This window comes from Miscanthus floridulus, chromosome 9 (assembly GCF_019320115.1).
Source record: "Miscanthus floridulus cultivar M001 chromosome 9, ASM1932011v1, whole genome shotgun sequence".
Lineage (NCBI taxonomy): Eukaryota > Viridiplantae > Streptophyta > Magnoliopsida > Poales > Poaceae > Miscanthus > Miscanthus floridulus.
The window spans coordinates 47601462-47621564 of record NC_089588.1 but is presented as its reverse complement, the minus strand read 5'-3'; positions in this window follow the sequence as shown (position 1 = coordinate 47621564).

Sequence of the window (20103 nt, the reverse complement as noted above, 5' to 3'; positions counted from 1 at the left end):
GGTGTCACAGTTGTGGATGATGTCTCCCAGCGGGTACAAAGTGATGACGATGACTTCATGATCGGTGAAGTAGTGTAGGAGCTCTCGAGTCGCCATCAATACAACGTATAGAAGCTTCTAGGCCTAGGGGGTAGCGAACCTTGGCATCAATGAGTACCTCACCGACAAAGTACATTGGTCATTGAACCTTTAGGGGGTGTCCTGGCTCCTCCCTCTCGACGACGAGGGCAGTGCTTACAACATGGTTGCTTGCCACAATGTAGAGGAGAAGGGATTCTCCCCTCTCAAGAGCAACGAGGATTGGGGCCAACATCAGTGATGCTTTGAGGCTTTCCAAAGCCTGATGTGCCTCCTTTGTCTAGACGAATGCATCTATCTTTTTGAGAAGTTTGTAGAGAGGCATCCACCATTCGCCTAGTCGGGAGATGAACCGGCTAAGGCGGCCAGATAGCCGGTGAGCCTCTATACGCCCTTGACATTGCGTATCAGGCCCATGTTGGAGATGGTCATGATTTTTTGGGGTTGGCTTCAATGCCGCGTTTGGGCACTATGTATCCGAGCAGCTTCCCCTTCAAAACCCCAAAAACATATTTTTTGGGATTCAATTTGACGCTGAACCTTCGGAGATTCGCGAATGTTGCAGCCAAGTTTGCGATTAGGTTGCTGGCTTGAGCCATTTTAACCACTACATCATCAACATAGACGGCGATTGTTGGTTTCGACCACTCAACTTGGTCAGGTTGGTCGGGCGGGTCGATTTGGTTGGTGAAGCATCGCTGCATGCACTGTTGATAGGTGGCACCAGTGTTCTTCAGACCGAAAGGCATGGTTATGTAGCAGTACGAACCATATGGGGTGATTAATGAAGTCACGACCTGGTCAGACTCTTTCATCATGATCTGGTGGTAGCCTGAGTAGGCATGCAGGAAGGAGAGGATTTCACACCCTGAGGTGGAGTCGACTATCTGATCTATGCGTGGTAAAGGGAAGTGGTCCTTTGGGCACACCTTGTTGAGACCAGTATAGTCAACACACATTCTCCATTTCCCATTCTTCTTTTTCACAAGAATAGGATTAGCTAGCCAGTCAGAGTGGTATACCTCTTTGATGAATTCGGCTGCTAGGATTTTAGCGATCTTCTCGCCTATGGCCCTGCGTCTTTCGTCGTCAAAGCGACATAGGCGTTGCTTGGAGGGTTTCGAGCCTAGGACAACGCGTAGTGCATGCTCGACGACCTCCCTTGGTATGCCCGGCATGTCAAAAGGTTTCCACATGAAGGCATCACGATTGGCACGTAGGAAGTTCGTGAGCTCACTTTCCTATTTGGCCAGGAGCTTGGTCCCGATCCACACCTTCTTGGTTGGGTTGGTGGGATCGATCCCCACTGCCTTGGTTTCCTTAGTTGGATGGAAGGCACTTGAGGAGGTTGGCTTTGTTGCAGTCAGGGGCTGCTGGAGTCACCGGCTTCCTGAGTTCTAGGAGCTCGGGGGAGTTGATGATGGCAGTGGCAAGCTCGTAATGCTCGCCATCGCACGTGTAGGCGTGCAAAAAGGTGCTACCCATGATGATGACACCTTTTGGTCCTAGCATTCTTCAACTTGAGGTAGGTGTAGTTGGGGGTCGCCATGAACTTGGCGTAACATGGCCACCCTAAGATGGCATGGTAGGACCCTAGAAAGTCCACCACCTCGAAGATCAAGACCTCCGAGCAGAAGTTGGCTCGGTCGCCAAACATGATGGGCAGGTTGATCTGTCAGAGTGGGTATGCCTATGTCCCTGGAATCATGCTATGGAAGGGAGAGCTCACTGGGTGGAGCTTCGACTAAGGGATGCGCATGGGGTCGAGGGTGTTGACGTAGAGAATGTTGAGGCCACTGCCTCCGTCCATCAACACCTTGGTGAGGCGCTTCTTGCGGACGATGGGGTCGACGACGAGCGTGTAGCGACCCGGTCGGGCGATGTGGGAAGGATGGTCTCTTTGATCAAAGGTGGTTGGGGAGTCTGACTAGCTAAGGAAAGAGGGGACAGACGACTCAGCGACGCATGCCTCTCTATTACGTACCTTGTCCTGGTGTTTGGAGTGGGTGGTGTCAGATCCCCCAAAGATCATGAGGCATTCCTCGGTGTCGAGGAAGCCATCATCATCCTTGCCTGCCATGCCTCCTTTCTTAGCCGCCTCCTCCTTGCCTTTTCCCTTCCTTTGACTTGGCTGCTTGCTGCAGGAAGCGCTTAAGGAGCTCACAGTCCTTGTAGAGCTGTTTGACGGGATAGGCGTGGTTGGTGCATGAACTCTCCATGAGCTTGTCGAAGTGGTTGGGCCAGCTCTGCTGGGGCTGCTTCCCCGCTCGGTCGGTCGCATCGACCAAAGCTGGGTTGGTCGGTCGGTGCCGATCCTTCTTTTTATTCTTGCCCCTTTGTATGGAGGGGCACTCGCCTTGGTCTTCATGCTTGGCCTTGCCCCTGTCCCGACCATCGCTGAAGACCGCGCCGACAGCCTCTTTGCCGAAGGTGTGGTTCGTGGCGATGTCGAGCAGGTCACGGGTGGTATGGGGCTTCACACAAGAGAGCTTGTGGATCAAGGACTCACAAGTTGTCCCAGAGAGGAACATGTTGATGACGTTCGCATCGATGACATTAGGGAGGGAGTTGCACTGCTTTGAGAACCTACGGATGTAATCCTGTAGGGACTCGTTGGGCTCTTGCTGGCATCTCTTGAGGTCCTAGGAATTCCTAGGACAGACATACGTCCCCTGGAAATTTTTGACGAAGACTCTCTTGAGATCCGCCTAGTCGTGGATGCTGTTGGGTGGAAGGAATTCGAGCCATGATCGAACATGCTCTTCCACGTAGATGGGGAGGTACTGGATGATGAAGTAGTTATCATCCACTCCTCTGGCTCGGTAGGCGAGCTAGAAGTCTTCGAGCCATATACCGAGGTTTGTCTCCCCAGTGTACCTGGCAATGTTGGTGGGCGGTCGGAAAAGTTGTGGGAACATCGCTTTCTAGATGCGACGACCAAAGGCTCATGGCCCTGGGCCATCCAGGCTAGGGCTTTGGTCATTTGGTTAGCCACCATGCCTGGGGTGCGTGTCCCTGCACTTCTCAATGGTCAGGTCGGGGCCTGCGCCGCATGCTCTCGCCGCCACTCGATAGACGTCATCATCGTGTCGGACGTGGCGTCGATTGTTGATGACATTGCGAGCGTCATGGTTCAATCTGAGCCATTCGCGCATAGGTGGTTGGCATGGAGTGGGCAGCGGGTCATGCTGCGGTGCAGCTGTGGCTTCCTACCCCATGCCTGAAAACTACAGTGGCGAGTGGACGGAGCGATTCGACTAGTGCGGCTCTAGTCCCCCGATGGGGCAAGAGGCTACGAGCCGATGTCATGACATGGAGCTCTCTGCCTACTGAATGGCGGCGGTCTCCACAGCACCTGGAGTTTCCAGTGGATTGCCTGTTTCTAGGGTTTGGCATGCTAAAGGAGGCCGCACAGAAGCATTGCCATAGCAGTGATGTTCTGACCAGCCCAAGCAAGCTGAGGGGGGTTGTTCCCTTCACCCTAGGATGTTACATTAGACCTAACAGGCATGACCACGAGTGCCACTCGCTGGGTTACGCGCATGTGGCGCAGTGTGCTGCACTGAGCGCGCCAGCGCAGGTGGCGGCTGGCTCTACCGTCTTTGTCGTAACTCCTCGCCATGCTCCTATGCACGCACCAGGGCCTTTGCATGGGGGTCCAGAGGGGTGTGAGTCTGCAGAGACTCTGCTACCACCGGTGGTTGTCCTAGGGCATCCGCCATAGCGCACTCCCAGGACAAAGGGTGGCTAGGTGCCACAACATCGCCGATGCTGGAGCCATCGCTTTCGACCTCGTCGTCGACGAGGTCATGGAAGGAGGCGGTAGCATAGCCTGCCATCCCCACAAACTCAGACGTGAGAGGGGGCGGTGTCAACATCCTTCAAAGCACTCATGCGGACGCGTCCATGGTGGATGTGAAGCCATAGGGGAACCAGTCACATGGCGGTCATGGTGGGGACAACGAGGTCCCTCCACAGAGTCAGCAGAAGGTGTTACATAGTTAGTAAAGAACAATATGTACATGACTCACCATGGGGTTTGATCCCAGCATGGGCTCGAGGTGAAGCGCGAGTGTCTCGATGTTGGGGTCATCGAGTGGCCCAGGGCTGGTGGAGAGCGCTCCTCCTCCAGTGGATGCCAGGACAAGCACCTCGTCGCGAAGGCAGAGTACGTCGAGCCAGTCGATGATGAAGTCTAGACTCCCGAAGAGGAAGGTCTGGAGTGGCATGAAGACGGGAGGAACCCACATCCCAACAGGTGGGGCGTGGAAAACTTCAGTGAACCAAAGTGAATCATATCGCTGGAGCCCGCCATGTCAAAGATGGTGGAAAGGTGGGCCATCCGAAGACCAAAAGCGTGAACACACGGCATTCTCCCCACGGACGACGCCAACTATCGGTGCAAAATTTGACCAACAAGTAAATATTTGTAGTTTTGTCGTGCGTTGTGATCGGATGTGGCCTGATATGGCCTAACACTCAATGACATAGGATTTATACTGGTTCAGGCAACGCGCCTTACGTCCAGTTTTAGTCGATCGGTGACTTTATTCCTGAGCCCAGGTGCTCGAAGTTTGCTGTGGGGTTACAAACGAGTGAGGAATGAGAAGAGAGTGTTAGAGGCTTGGTCGGACTCTGAGCCGAATGGAAGAGAGTGATGGGTGCTCTAACGTGTGCTAAGTATTGGAGTGTATGCTCTATGTAGCTGTCGAGTTCTAGAGCTGTCAAACTGTTCGAGTCCTCAGGTCGTCGAGTCCTTGAGTCGTCTAGCCTCTTTTTTCCCGAGAGAGACCGGTGTTTTTTTAAGGAGAGAGCTCACCTCCTTTTATAGTTGAAGGGGATGGCCTTACAAGTCAGAAAGAGAGAGAGAGAGTGTGTGTACATGTGCTACCTAGTGTTGTTGCCCACGCTGTCGGGTATGAGACGATTATTGGCGTCCACAATACTGTTTATGTTCAGACGCAGGCTCTACCGTGTTCGACTAGTACGGTAAACGTCGGCGCCTACAATACTGTTTGTGCTCTGACGTGTCTGGAAGGTTGTATAGTGTATGTGTGGCATGGCCTGGTGGCACCGTCCTGCAGGTGCGTAGGGCATGGCAGGGTATAGTCCTCGGTATTGCGGTTGACTTGAGCGCCTTACCTTATCTGCTCCGCTTGATCTCCGGACCCTCACCGAGCGGGCGTCCCCGGTCAGTCGTTCCCAGTCGGTCCCGTTTGTGTTAGTCGGAAAAAAGCAGCAAGCAAAGGTCTGGCGTATCCTCGGTCGGAGAAGAAGGTCGGAGCCAGACCGCGGTTCCACCTTGGCTAGGCCTTCCGGTCGGGAACCGGATCATTGTCCTAGCCTATCATTTTGTATCTGGGCCGGCCCAGGTGCACGTTGTCGCTGCGCCGCCTGCTGGGTCGGGTTTTGCAGGTAAGCAGGTCTATTGGGGACTCCGGGTTTATGAACCCGACAACCTATATGTGCAATTAGTTTTGGTGTCCAAACATCCGATGTGGTAGAACTAAAGATTAGTCCCCGAAAATCAAACAGCGCCTCGATCATTACATAGTTGAAAGATTTTAGTTTCTGAAGTTGACATGGTTCGTCATGTGCATTGCTGAGGTCAAAAGGATCAAAAGGGAAACTTTTTTTTTCCTGCAGTGCTGCCTCATCTTTCTTCGCTTTTCTCCAAAACGTTTCACTAGGGCAGATCTGAAGTTGTTAAGCTCCTTTTGTCAGCTAACTGTGTTGCATGCCTGCTGCATCCATCACCTTTTGGGCATGCACATGAAGGGCTGTTCCTTTTTGGAACAATGGCATCAGGTAGGCAGTAGGTAGCACCGATTTCCAATTCAGAACGAAGGATCCTTTGGTGTTCTTTTATAGCCCTCGCTCCTATAGAACAACTAGGGTTCTAGAGTCATGTGTGTCGAAGGTATGGTCGGATGGACTATCTTACTATTAACTAGAGTCACTAATGGAGTCTCTACATATACTAATTATAATGAAACATGTCGTTACTATTTTATAAGGTGCTCTAGAAAAAAATCCTAAAAAAATCTCAGAGAAAAAAACACCCAACCATCAGCATAGTTGCTAGACTACAATTATCATCGACAATGATAACCATTAGGCATAAAATGTTTCTAAGGAATTGTCCACATTTGTCATTAAACATAATCTAAAGTAACCATGTAGATTGCATCAAATTACTCGTATATGTCATTGTAATAGATAATATAAGTAAAAAATTTAAATTTGCATATAAACTACCTACTCCACTGCTATAAAAATAAATTATAACAAATCCTCAAATTTACTTTTAAATTCCCAGCGTATGCTACTATGAAAAATATTAAATAATCATAAAGTATGCATATATATGTTTTGAAATTACCATTTTTAGGCCCTATTTGGAACGTAGAAACTAAAATAGTGTAGGGAAAAAACACATGAATATATATGATGTAGTATAAGTAAAAAAACCACTGGAATCCGAATCAGAAGAATGTTTAAAATTTGCTGTTTGGATTATAGGAAGGAAGAGAGCAACGAAGATGTGTTCATATATGCTTTATTTCCTGTAAATTGCACATGGCCTGTTGACTTACCAAAGGAATGGAAACCAGAGTTCCTCTGTTCTTAACGGTATCACATGAATCCTTTCCAAAAGGAACGGAAGACTCCAAAATTCCTAAGGAAAAAACTCTGTTCCAAACATGCACAAATTAGCTCTAAGTAAATCCAGAATCCATTATATTTCAACTTTTCAAGAAATAGTTAGTATATAAAGCTGCTACTCAAGATAAAATTTTACATTGTGATCAGAAAATTGCAATATAGTTTAATTGTAATTGCCCTATTTTTAAAAAGAATAGTAGGATACATACCTAATTCTTTGATAGAGTAAAGTCATCAATAGCTAGAGCACCAACTTGACTATTTATGCCATTGCAAAAACTAAGAATACAATCTAGGATCTTGAATCATCTTTTAATAAGAAATACATTCAGTTCACAAGATACAAGGATGAACATGAGTTATGCTTAGGTGGAGATCAAGCAATGAACACCTAAAATGATGATCAAAGACAGAGTCGTACAAATAGACGCAAAGAAATACATTTAGAACACCACCAGTAACACCATCAGTGTTACACCATTAATCATCTATTAAAACATGTCATGAGCATCATATTTGTGTGTTAATGCATGTGGTGAAATGAGTAGGTGAAGTGTGGTAACGTAATCGGAAGGTTATTCCATGATTCGCGTAATTATCAAGTAGGGTTGTAAACCAATTTTTATTGAACAAAAATAATATAGAACACATATGCAACACTTAAATAAAGTTGGAAGTACAAACTTTGTAGATGACAATGAAATACTTGGTGTTGATAAATAATGTTGCTAGCTTATATTTCTAAGGGTTTGGAAAGGCAACTAGGAATAGAAAGTCATTCAACACTTAGAAGATTTCATAAACTTTTGGTGAGCTAGACATTGCGATGTTTGGTAATTTTGTAAGGCAATCAAGTTAAGAAGTAGGGTAGTGTTATGGGTTGTTTTAGTGACCTAATGTACCCTCTAGGTGATGGCATAGCTGGTTTTGGAATGGGATCAACGGTTTAGTTTTTGTGATTCTTTAAAAAGCGTGCACGACGCGTCTTCAGTCGCTTCCCAAGCGTGGGCATGATCACCGCATTCCCAAGCTACGACATCGCCGCGTCGGACGCCCGTGCGCGTGCACTAGCTGTGCTCGGTTGTCCGCCATGGCCGGTTGGCCGGCCCGCTGAAAGGTCCTAGTATGGCTAGAGGGGGTGGGGTGAATAGCCTATTTAAAAATCTACAAATCAACTAGAGCAATTTGATTAGTATGACAAAAGGCTAAATGCAAACTTACTCTAGCTCTACAAGGGTTGTAAGCCACCTATCCAACAATTCTAGTTGCAATGATTACTAAGCACACAACTTGCAATGTTACTACTCACCAAGAGCTCTCAAACTTACTACTCTAAAGAGCTCCACTAAGCAAACTTAAATAGCAAAGCAAGCTCTCAAATCTAATTACACTAAAGAGCTTGCTACAACTAGTTTGCAAGAATATAAACGAGTGAGTAGGATGGCTATACCGCTGTGTAGAGGAATGAACCAATCACAAGATTAATATGAAACAAATCACCGGGAGAATATCAAATGGCAAGAGACAACTGATTTTTCTCCCGAGGTTCATGTGCTTGCCAACACGCTAGTCCCCGTTGTGTCAACCAACACTTGGTGGTTCGGCGGCTAAGAGGTGTTTCACAAACCTCGTCCACATGATTGGACACCGCAAGAACCTACCCACAAGTGAGGTAACTCAATGACACGAGCAATTTACTAGAGTTACCTTTCGGCACTCCGCCGGGGAAGGTACAACTCCCCTCACAATCACCGGAGACGGCCACGAACAATCACCAACTCGTGCCGATCCTCCACCGCTGCGCCGAGCTATCTAGGTGGTGGCAACCACCAAGAGTAACAAGTGAAATCCACAGCGTAACACGAATACCAAGTGCCTCTAGATGCAATCACTCAAGCAATGCACTTGGATTCTCTCCCAATCTCACAAAGATGATGGATCAATGATGGAGATGAGTGGGAGGACTTTGGCTAAGCTCGCAAGGTTGCTATGTCAATGAAAATGCACAAGAGGGTGAGCTTGAGCTGGCCATGGGGCTTAAATAGAGGCCCCCATGAAATAGAGCCGTTGGCTCAATTATTTGGCTGACTGCGCATCAATCGGACGCTCCGGTCAGAATGCACCGGACGCTCCTATCGTGAATACCAGATGCGTCCGGTCAGCCTACTGGACGTGTTCGGTAGCTCCTAGACTGCCATGTGTCCAGTTCAAACCAACATAGCCATTGCTGCCCATTCTGCCGACGACCGGATGCTCAAACACAAATGACCGGACGCTGAGCCGCTGCGTTCGGTCGAGTCTAGTAAGCCCCAGGGCCGACCAGACGTGTCTGTTAGAAACTAACCGGACGCTGAGCCTCAGCGTCCGGTCGAGTACAGTAAGCATCGACGCTCGACCAGACACGTTCGGTCACACCAGACCGAACGCTGCCAGTGTCCGATCAACTGTTATGCCGAACACTATGTTTGTTGATTCATACCGGACGTGTCCGGTGTGGCGACTAGACTCGTCCGATCGCTGAGTTCGTCGCCAAATACTGGACGTGTCCGGTCACCATACCGGACGCGTCCGGTCACTCTGTAACTAGCTTGAGCCGGCCATGGGGCTTAAATAGAAGCCCCCATGAAATAGAGCCGTTGGCTCAATTATTTGGCTGACTGCGCATCGACCGGATGCTCTGGTTAGAATGCACCGGACGCAGCACCGGACGCTCCGATCGTGAATACCAGACATGTCCGGTCAGCCTACCGGACGTGTCCGGTAGCTCCTAGACTGCCACGTATACAGTTCAAACCAACATAGCCGTTGCTACCCATTCTGCCGACGACCAGACACTCAAACACAAATGACCGGACGCTGAGCCGCTGCGTCCGGTCGAGTCCAGTAAGCCCCAGGGCCGACCGGACATGTCAGTTAGAAACGGACCGGATGCTGAGCCTCAGCGTCCGGTCGAGTACAGTAAGCATCCACGCTCGACCGGACGCGTCCGGTCACACCGGACCAGACGCTGCCAGCGTCCGATCAACTATTCTGCCGAACACCGTGTTTGCTAATTCATACCGGACGTGTCCGGTGTGGCAACCGGACGCGTCCGGTCGCTGAGTTCGTCGCCAAATACTGGACGTGTCCGGTCACCATACCGGATGCGTCCGGTCACTCTGTAACCAGCGCGACTAACTCCTTTTCAACTCTATCTTCTTCACCCTTGCTCAAATGTGCCAACCACCAAGTGTATCACCTTGTGCACATGTGTTAGCATATTTTCACAAACATTTTCAAGGGTGTTAGCACTCCACTAGATCCTAAATGCATATGCAATGAATTAGAGCATCTAGTGGCACTTTGATAACCGCATTTCAATACGAGTTTCACTCCTCTTAATAGTACGGCTATCTATCCTAAATGTGATCACACTCACTAAGTGTCTTGATCACTAAAACAAAATGGCTCCTACATTTTATACCTTTGCCTCGAGCCTTTTGTTTTTTCTCTTTCTTCTTTTCCAAGTTCAAGCATTTGATCATCACTATGACCCCATCATCATCATGATCTTCGTCATTGCTTCATCACTTGGAGTAGTGCTACCTATCTCATAATCACTTTGATAAACTAGGTTAGCACTTAGGGTTTCATCAATTAACCAAAACCAAACTAGAGCTTTCAATCTTCCCCTTTTTGGTAATTGATGACAACCCTTACACAAAGATATGAAATAAGATTCAATTGAATTCATGTTGCTTGCCCAAGCATATTTACCATGTGTAAAGGATATGGACAAGTTTCATGAACTCCATATGGTAGCAATTGCTCCGCCTACATATGTGCTAAGAGTTTGGATTGTAGCTTTGCACATATGCTTAAATAGGAAATATAGGAGACAATGTCTATCAAATGATGCTAAGGTATAAGAGATGGACCTTTGAAGCGTGATACCAATCAGAGTGCACTAATATACCATCCTTAGCACCATTAGTAACTAGACATACACAAAAACTAGAATACCCCATGAGATCAACATTACAAGTAGGGGTCTAGTTTCCATATGATGAACATAAGGCTAGTTACTTTAGCTAGATACCATTTGATAGCTAGATACCACTTGTAAATACATGGGAATGAAATCATTAGATGTCCTGTGCATACTAGATTTTCATTTCATCATGCCAATTTACAATTAGCATACATCACACAAGCATGGATGTTGAAATTTAGAACTTGTGCCATGCAAGCAAACACATGAAATGCACATTCAAATGCACCATACAAGTTTATGAGCTTGCTCCCCCTACTTGTGTGCTCAAAATTTTAATTGATCCCTTTCTTTTATCATATCTCTCCCCCTATGTCAAATACTCCCCTATATCTTTGTTTCTCCCCCCCTTTGTCATCAATGACCACAAAGGCTTGAAGTAGAGATAGGTTCAAATTATAGATAGATTGGGGTGAAACCATGTGAAATGCGGATCATTTTTCAATTTGGTTCAATCTAGTTTACTTGCAAAAGATATTTAACTCGGTTTGATCCAAGGACAAGCTTCTTCACACCTCCAAATAAGGGTTATCTTGTACCATGTTGAGTTAAACACTTATAGCTCATTTTTCTAGATCAAACACTAGGTTTACAAGCCCACAAACATGTCATATGCTACCACTAGATCATTTCAAACATACAAGCAATAGTGGTACCATACAAGCATCAAATTCATTTGATTTTCATGAATGAGCCTATTCAAGTGTGAAATATGTCTAGATGCACTAATCATGTCCTTAGCAAGGATGTATGCCATGCCAATCAACTTTTACCTTGGATTGCTCGAAGGAGAGGCATGTCATATAAGTTAGAGGGGTGCATCAACACATATTGGAGAAGTCAAGTATGTTCAATTCATTCCTTAGCTTGCAAAACCTCTTTTCATCAAGTGGCTTAGTGAATATGTCGGCAAGTTGATCTTCGGTGCCCACACTCTCTATGCAAATGTCCCCTTTTTGTTGGTGATCTCTTATGAAATGATGACGAACATCTATATGCTTTGTTCTTGAGTGTTGAACCGGGTTGTTGGTGAGCTTTACGGCACTTTCATTGTCACATAGCAATGGCACTTGCTTGAACTTGATTCCAAAATCACTAAAAGTAGCCTTCATCCAAAGTAATTGAGCACAACAACTACCAGCCGAAATGTATTCCGCTTTGGCGGTTGAAAGTGCTATACTATTTTGCTTCTTTGATGACCAAAATATAAGTGATCTTCCCAATAGTTGACATATGCCCGATGTGCTCTTTCTCTCAACTTTGCATCCCGCGTAATCGGAGTCCGAATATCCAATCAACTCAAATCTTGCTCCTTTGGGATACCATAATCCAACATGTTGTGTATGCTTCAAGTACCTCAATATTCTCTTAGTTGCCTTCAAATGACTTTCTCTTGGTGAGGCTTGAAATCTAGCACACATGCATACACTAAACATCACATCCGTCCTTGATGCGGTCACATAGAGTAAACTTCCAATCATGGACCGATACATCTTTTGATCCACCATGTTGCCACTAGCATCACTATCCAAGCTTCCACTTGTCCCCATTGGTGCACTAATAGCTTTACTATCATCCATTCCAAACTTCTTGAGCATGTCCTTGATATACTTGCCTTGACTCACAAATGTGTCATTCTTCATTTGCTTGATTTGAAGACCAAGGAAGTAACTAAGCTCTCCAATCATGGACATCTCAAACTCACTTGCCATCATCTTGCCAAACTTCTCACAAAAATCTTGATTTGTTGACACAAAAATGATATCATCAACATAGATTTTTATTACAAACAAGTCATTTCCAAGCTTCTTGGTGAAGAGAGTGGTGTCAACCTTTCCCATCTTGAATCCCTTAGAGAGTAGGAAATCCCTCAATCTCTCATACCATGCTCTAGGTGCTTGTTTCAATCCATACAAAGCCTTTCTCAACTTGTAAACATGGTTGGGTTTCTTTTCATATTCAAAACTAGGAGGTTGCTCAACATACACAAGCTCATTGATGTACCCATTGAGAAATGCACTTTTTACATCCATTTGGTACAACTTGATGTTGTGGGCATAAGCATAAGCTAGCAAGATCCTAATTGCTTCCAATCTTGCAACTGGGGCATATGTTTCTCCAAAGTCAAGACCTTCAACTTGAGTGTAACCTTGAGCCACTAATCTTGCTTTGTTCCTCATTACTATCCCATCTTGATCTTGCTTATTCTGAAAGACCCACTTGATTCCAATCACATTATGATCCTTAGGCCTCTCAACTAAATCCCATACTTGGTTTCTTGTGAAGTTGTTTAGCTCTTCATGCATAGCATTGACCCAATCAACATCCCTCAAAGCTTCATCTATCTTCTTAGGTTCAATGGATGACATAAATGAGAAATACTCACAAAATGAAGCCAATCTTGATCTTGTTTGCACACCTCTTGAAATATCACCAATGATAGTGTCCAATGGATGATCTCTTGCAACATTGGTTGGTTGAAGCACTTGCACTTGATTGCTAGCATTTGATTGATCACTTGGTTGAGATGATGAACTAGCCATTTGTTGATCTTGCACATTGCCGTCACTAGTGCTTGCTTGGATTTAATCATGAGAACCACTAGCTTGCATATTTGAGTTAGAGAGCACTTGATTCTTGTCATCTTCAATATCAATCACCTTTCTAGGCCTTAACTCACCAATGTCCATGTTTCTCATTGCCTTGATCAATTGAGTGCCTTTCACATCATCTAGATTCTCATCTTCCGCTTGGGAACCATTTGTTTCATCAAACTCCACATCATGAACCTCCTCAAGAGTACCACTAGCCAAATTCCAAACTCTATAAGCTTTGCTAGTAGTGGAGTAACCAAGCAAGAAACCTTCATCACATTTCTTTTTAAACTTGCTTAATCTAGTGCCTTTCTTCAATATGTAGCATTTACAACCAAAGACCCAAAAGTATGCTATGTTGGGCTTTCTTCCATTCAAAAGCTCATAAGGTGTCTTCTCCATCATGGGGTGACAATAGAGTCGGTTGCTATAATACCAAGCCGTGTTGATTGCTTCGGCCCAAAATGAATGACTCACATTGTACTCACTCAACATTGATCTTGCCATGTCAATCAAAGTTCTATTCTTCCTTTCAACTAAGCCATTTGATTAAGGAGTGTACTTGGCCGAGAATTGATGTCTAATTCCAAATTCATCACACAACTCATCAATTCTAGTGTTCTTGAATTCACTATCATTGTCACTTCTAACTTTCTTGATGGTTGTTTCAAACTCATTGTGAATGCCTTTGACAAAAGATTTGAATGTTGCAAACACATCACTCTTGTCAACAAGAAAGAAGACCCATGCATATCTAGTGAAATCATCCACAATCACAAATCTATATTTGTTTCCTCCAATGCTAGTGTATGTGGTTGGTCCAAACAAGTCCATATGCATTAGCTCAAATGCCTTAGATGTGCTCATCATACTCTTCTTAGGATGTGTATTACCAACTTGCTCTCTGGCTTGACATGCACTACATAGCTTATCTTTCTCAAAAGTGACATCTTTCAAGCCTCTAACTAAATCATGCTTGATCAACTTGTTCAATTGTTTCATTCCAACATGACCAAGCCTTCTATGCCATAACCAACCCATGCTAGACTTAGTGATCAAACATGTTGACAATTGAGCTTCTCTAGCATTGAAATCAACTAAGTATAGATTCTCATATCTAAATCCTTTGAATATCAAGTTAGAGCCATCTACACTTATGATCTCTACATCATCCACACCAAATATGCACTTGAAACCAAGATCACACAATTGAGCTACCAACAATAAGTTGAAGTTCAAGCTCTCTACTAGTAGCACATTGAAAATGCTCAAGTCATTGGATATTGCAATCTTACCAAGCCCTTTGACCTTGCCTTTGCCATTGTCACCAAATGTGATACTATCAATCCCATTTCTCTTGTTTTCATTGATTGAATTGAACATTCTTGGATCACCGGTCATGTGTTGTGTGCACCCACTATCAAGCACCCAATGCCTTCCTCTGGCTTTATAATTGACCTACAAAAGAGGATCAATTCTTTTTAGGTACCCAAACTTGCTTGGGTCCTTGTAGGTAAGTCACCAAGGTCTTTGGTATCCAAATGGCCTTCTTCTTTGGGCCCACAATTGGTATACCAATGAACTTAGCCTTCACACCATTGGCACCCTTAAAAAGCATGTAACAAGAATCAAATTTAATTGATGATACATTAGGTAGCTTGTTCTTATTAGTCTTGCAATTTTGCTCTATATGCCCAATTTGCTTGCATCTATTGCAAAACTGACCATTGCCCTTCGCAAAGCTAGCTTTGGGAGTGACAAAGGCCGCCTTGCCTTTCTTGGAGGTATAGCCTAATCCCTCTTTGTTGAGAGAAAACCTTTGGCTACCCAAGCACTTTAGCAAGCGGGCATCTCCACCATAGGCGTTGCCTAAGGCACGAGTGAGCTCATTCACCTCCTTCTTGAGGGTCTCATTTTCCACTTTTAGTGAGTTTTCACAAGTGAGACCATCACTCAAGGGTGAAGTGGAAGTGGTAGTGCTACAAGAAGTGTTGGTGGGAGAAACAAAAATAGATTCATTAATAAGATCACATGTTAGTCTCACATCACATGATATGATCACTTGCTCCTTCTTGGCTTCCTCCACTTTGACTTGCTCAATGAGAGAGGAGTGAGTCTTTTCAAGCTTAGAGTGAGCTTTTCCAAGCTTCTCATGGGCTTCCATTAGCCTCTCATGAGTAGCATTGAGCTCATCAAAGGATTGCTCAAGAAATTTTACTTTCTTGCACAATTCTTTGCACTCCTTTCTCTTCATCTCATTGCAAGCGTGCACATGCTCACACATGTCCAAGAGCTCCTCCTTGGTGTACTCCTCATCCTCATCATCATCATTATCATTCCTACAAGAGTCGCTTTCACATTCATCATCATCACTCTCATCATATTTTACCTTGGTAGGCTTTGCCATGAGACATGTCGATGGAGTGTCAAAGATGGAGAGCTTCTTGTTGATGGCGATGCTTGCTAGTGCTCTCTTAATAGATTTCTTGTCATCATCACTAGAGCTATCACCATCCGAGGAACCATCACTATCCCAAGTGACTACATAGCCTCCACCCTTCTTCTTCTTTTGGAAGGTCATTCTCTTCTCCTTCTTTTCATTCTTATCTTTCTTGTGCTTCTTCTTCTCATCTTCATCATTATCACTATTGTAGGGACAATTTGCTACAACATGATTAGGGCTCTTGCAATTATAGCATCTTCTCACATACTCTTTGCTCTTGGTGTGATCTCTTCTCTTTCTTGCACCATAGCCCTTCTTATTCATGAATTTTCTCATCTTGCGGACAAAGAGGGCCATAGCTTCATTATCAATATCACTAAGATCATCATCATCGCTTCATTCTTTCTTGGACTTGCCCTTGTTCTTGGATGATGATGAGCTAGCCTTGAATGCTATACTCTTCTTCTTCTTGTCTTCTTCTTCCTTCTTGTCATCCTTGTCATCCCCCTCCCTTTCCACATGGTATATCTCTTGGGTCATGACATCACCTAGTACTTGGTTGGGGGTAATCTCCTTCAATCCTCCTCTTATGATGAGCAATCTCAACATCTCAAATCTTGGAGGTAGGCACATCAAGAACCGATGAGAGATATCATCATCCTTGATCTTCTCTCCCAATGCCTTCAAATCATTGACAATCACTTGCAATCGATGGAACATCTCCAGAATGCTCTCATCTTCCTTCATCTTGAAGCTTGTCAATTTATCCTTGAGGATATACAACTTGGCACTCTTCACCGCCGGTGTGCCCTCATAAGTTTCTTCCAATCTTTTCCACACTTCATTTGCTCTTTCACAATCCTTGATTTGCTCAAACACCTTGGAATCAATGGCATTGTATATGGTGTTGAGAGCCATTGTATTGCATTACTTGTTGATCTTATCTTGGTTGGTGGGATCATCGGGATCAATGATAGCATAGTCATTTTTAGTCACTTCCCATACTTGATCATTGATTCAACCAAGATACATCCTCATCTTTCTCTTCCAATAATCATAGCATGTGCCATCAAAGAACGGTGGTTTGCCCCCGACATGGTTGAACACAACTTGAGCCATAATTTGACACCGAGGTTGTTAAGCCTTTAATCAAACGGTGACCACAGTTCTGATACCACTTGAAAGGTTCTAGTATGGCTAGAGAGGGGGTGAATAGCCTATTTAAAAATCTACAAATCAACTAGAGCAATTTGATTAGTATGACAAAAGGCTAAATGCAAACTTGCTCTAGCTCTACAAGGGTTGCAAGCCACCTATCCAATAATTCTAGTTGCAATGATTACTAAGCACACAACTTACAATGTTACTACTCACCAAGAGCTCTCAAACTTACTACTCTAAAGAGCTCCACTAAGCAAACTTAAATAGCAAAGCAAGCTCTCAAATCTAATTACACTAAAGAGCTTGCTACAACTAGTTTGCAAGAATATAAATGAGTGAGTAGGATGGCTATACCGCCATGTAGAGGAATGAACCAATCACAAGATGAATATGAAACCAATCATCGGGAGAATATCAAATGGTAAGAGACAACTGATTTTTCTCCCGAGGTTCACGTGCTTGCCAACATGCTAGTCCTTGTTGTGTCGATCAACACTTGGTGGTTCGGCGGCTAAGAGGTGTTTCACAAACCTCATCGACACGATTGGACATCGCAAGAACCTACCCACAAGTGAGGTAACTCAATGACATGAGCAATTTACTAGAGTTACCTTTCGGCACTCCACTAGGGAAGGTACAACTCCCCTCACAATCACCGAAGACGGCCACGAACAATCACCAACTCATGTCGATCCTCCACCGCTGCGCCAAGCCATCTAGGTGGTGGCAACCACCAAGAGTAACAAGCGAAATCCGCTGCGCAACACGAATACCAAGTGCCTCTAGATGCAATCACTCAATCAATGCACTTGGATTCTCTCCCAATCTCACAAAGATGATGGATCAATGATGGAGATGAGTAGGAGGACTTTTGCTAAGCTCACAAGGTTGCTATGTCAATGAAAATGTGCAAGAGGGTGAGCTTGAGCTGGCCATGGGGCTTAAATAGAAGCCCCCATGAAATAGAGCCGTTGGCTCAATTATTTGGCTAACTGCGCATCAACCGGACGCTCCGGTCAGAATGCACCGGATGCTCCTATCGTGAATACCAGATGCGTCCGGTCAGCCTACTGGACGTGTTCGGTAGCTCCCAGACTGCCATGTGTCCAGTTCAAACCAACATAGCCATTGCTGCCCATTCTGCCGACGACCGGATGCTCAAACACAAATGACCGAACGCTGAGCCGCTGCGTTCGGTCGAGTCTAGTAAGCCCCAGGGCCGACCGGACGTGTCTGTTAGAAACTAACTGGACGCTGAGCCTCAGCGTCCGGTCGAGTACAGTAAGCATCGACGCTCGACCAGACACGTTCGGTCACACCGGACTGGACACTGCTAGTGTCCGATCAACTGTTATGCCGAACACTATGTTTGCTGATTCATACCGGACGTGTCCGGTGTGGCGACCAGACTCGTCCGATCACTGAGTTCGTCGCCAAATACTAGACGTGTCCGGTCACCATACCGGACGCGTCCGGTCACTCTGTAACTAGCGTGACTAACTCCTTTTCAAATCTATCTTCTTCACCCTTGCTCAAATGTGCCAACCACCAAGTGTATCACCTTGTGCACATGTGTTAGCATATTTTTACAAACATTTTCAAGGGTGTTAGCACTCCACTAGATCCTAAATGCATATGCAATGAATTAGAGCATCTAGTGGCACTTTGATAACCGCATTTGGATACGAGTTTCACTCCTCTTAATAGTATGGCTCTCTATCCTAAATGTGATCACACTCACTAAGTGTCTTGATCACTAAAACAAAATAGCTCCTACATTTTATACTTTTACCTTGAGCCTTTTGTTTTTCTCTTTCTTCTTTTCCAAGTTCAAGCATTTGATCATCACTATGCCACCATCATCATCATGATCTTCATCATTGCTTCATCACTTAGAGTAGTGCTACCTATCTCATAATCACTTTGATAAACTAGGTTAGCACTTAGGGTTTCATCAATTAACCAAAACCAAACTAGAGCTTTCACCCGTGTAGTGCCACCGCTACGTAAGTCCCCTGCCCTGGCCACCGTGCTGCCCCACTGCGGCCGCTCTGCCTTGCTGCCGCTCATCATGTCACATTGTGGGCCGCCTCATCACTGCTTGCTGTGCTGCTACCACCCGTTGCCCACGTGCACGTGGGGTGCCCCCATTGCGCTCACGTCTTCGCCTTGCCTTAATGGCGTTGTGGCCGTGCTGGCCATGCCACGCCTACCCATCTCGCGCACGCATGTGGCTGATTGTGGAGGGCGTGCTCGTCATTTGCGCCTTGGACAGAAGCACTCGGTCATGACATACGGGTCCCGCCAGGGCGCACAGCCGCGCCACTGCTACCGCCGTATTTTCAGCTGCTGCACCTCTGCTCACCATGGTCACATTGCGGCCACCGAGGGCCCTCGTGCGGGCATCAGCCATCAATTCTTTGTGCTCATGGGTGCGCCCAGTCACCAGAGTCTCAACAGCCACCTCACTGCTTTGATTTGCATCGCGACGAGCCCCAATTTGGGAGCTTCCTCTCCGCCGTGCCATTTTAGGCCGTGTAAGGCCGCGGCCAGGGGCAGCCTCTAGCTCACCTTTCAAGGCCAATCCAGCTACGCCTCTAGTTTAGCCTCCATCCCTACTTCACCTTGCGCCCCCATGTACACCTCTCCGCCTCACCGTAGCCACTGACGTGGTCGCGTCGCCGTATCCCACCACCTGCACTTGGCCAACCCTGTTCGGGGAACCACTGGCCAAACCATCACCGCAGCCGCAACCAAGGTAAGATAGTGATGCTATAGCGCTAGCTAGTTCACCCCATGGTGGCTTAGGGTGGCCGGCATGGCCGCGCATCGTGGTCACCACTTCCGTGAGCTCCGCCGCTCCTGTAACCTAAGCTAGTGTAGGCGCTAGGGTTGTAGACGGGTGTCAGCCCGTTAGTGGAGCCAGCGCGGGTGCCAGCTAGCCGGTGTGGCCGTCCAATGCCATCGCCACCACACTGGTGCGGGCGGGGGTGGCCGAAGGACCGGGCCATTGTAAAGGATAGAAAGGGGAAGGGCTTATTTGCATAGGAGCAGTCTGTAGGAATAGTGTTGTGGACCTCGGGTTGAATTATCGGAAGCTCAAGTGTGTTTTTGTGAAGATGCCGATGTGC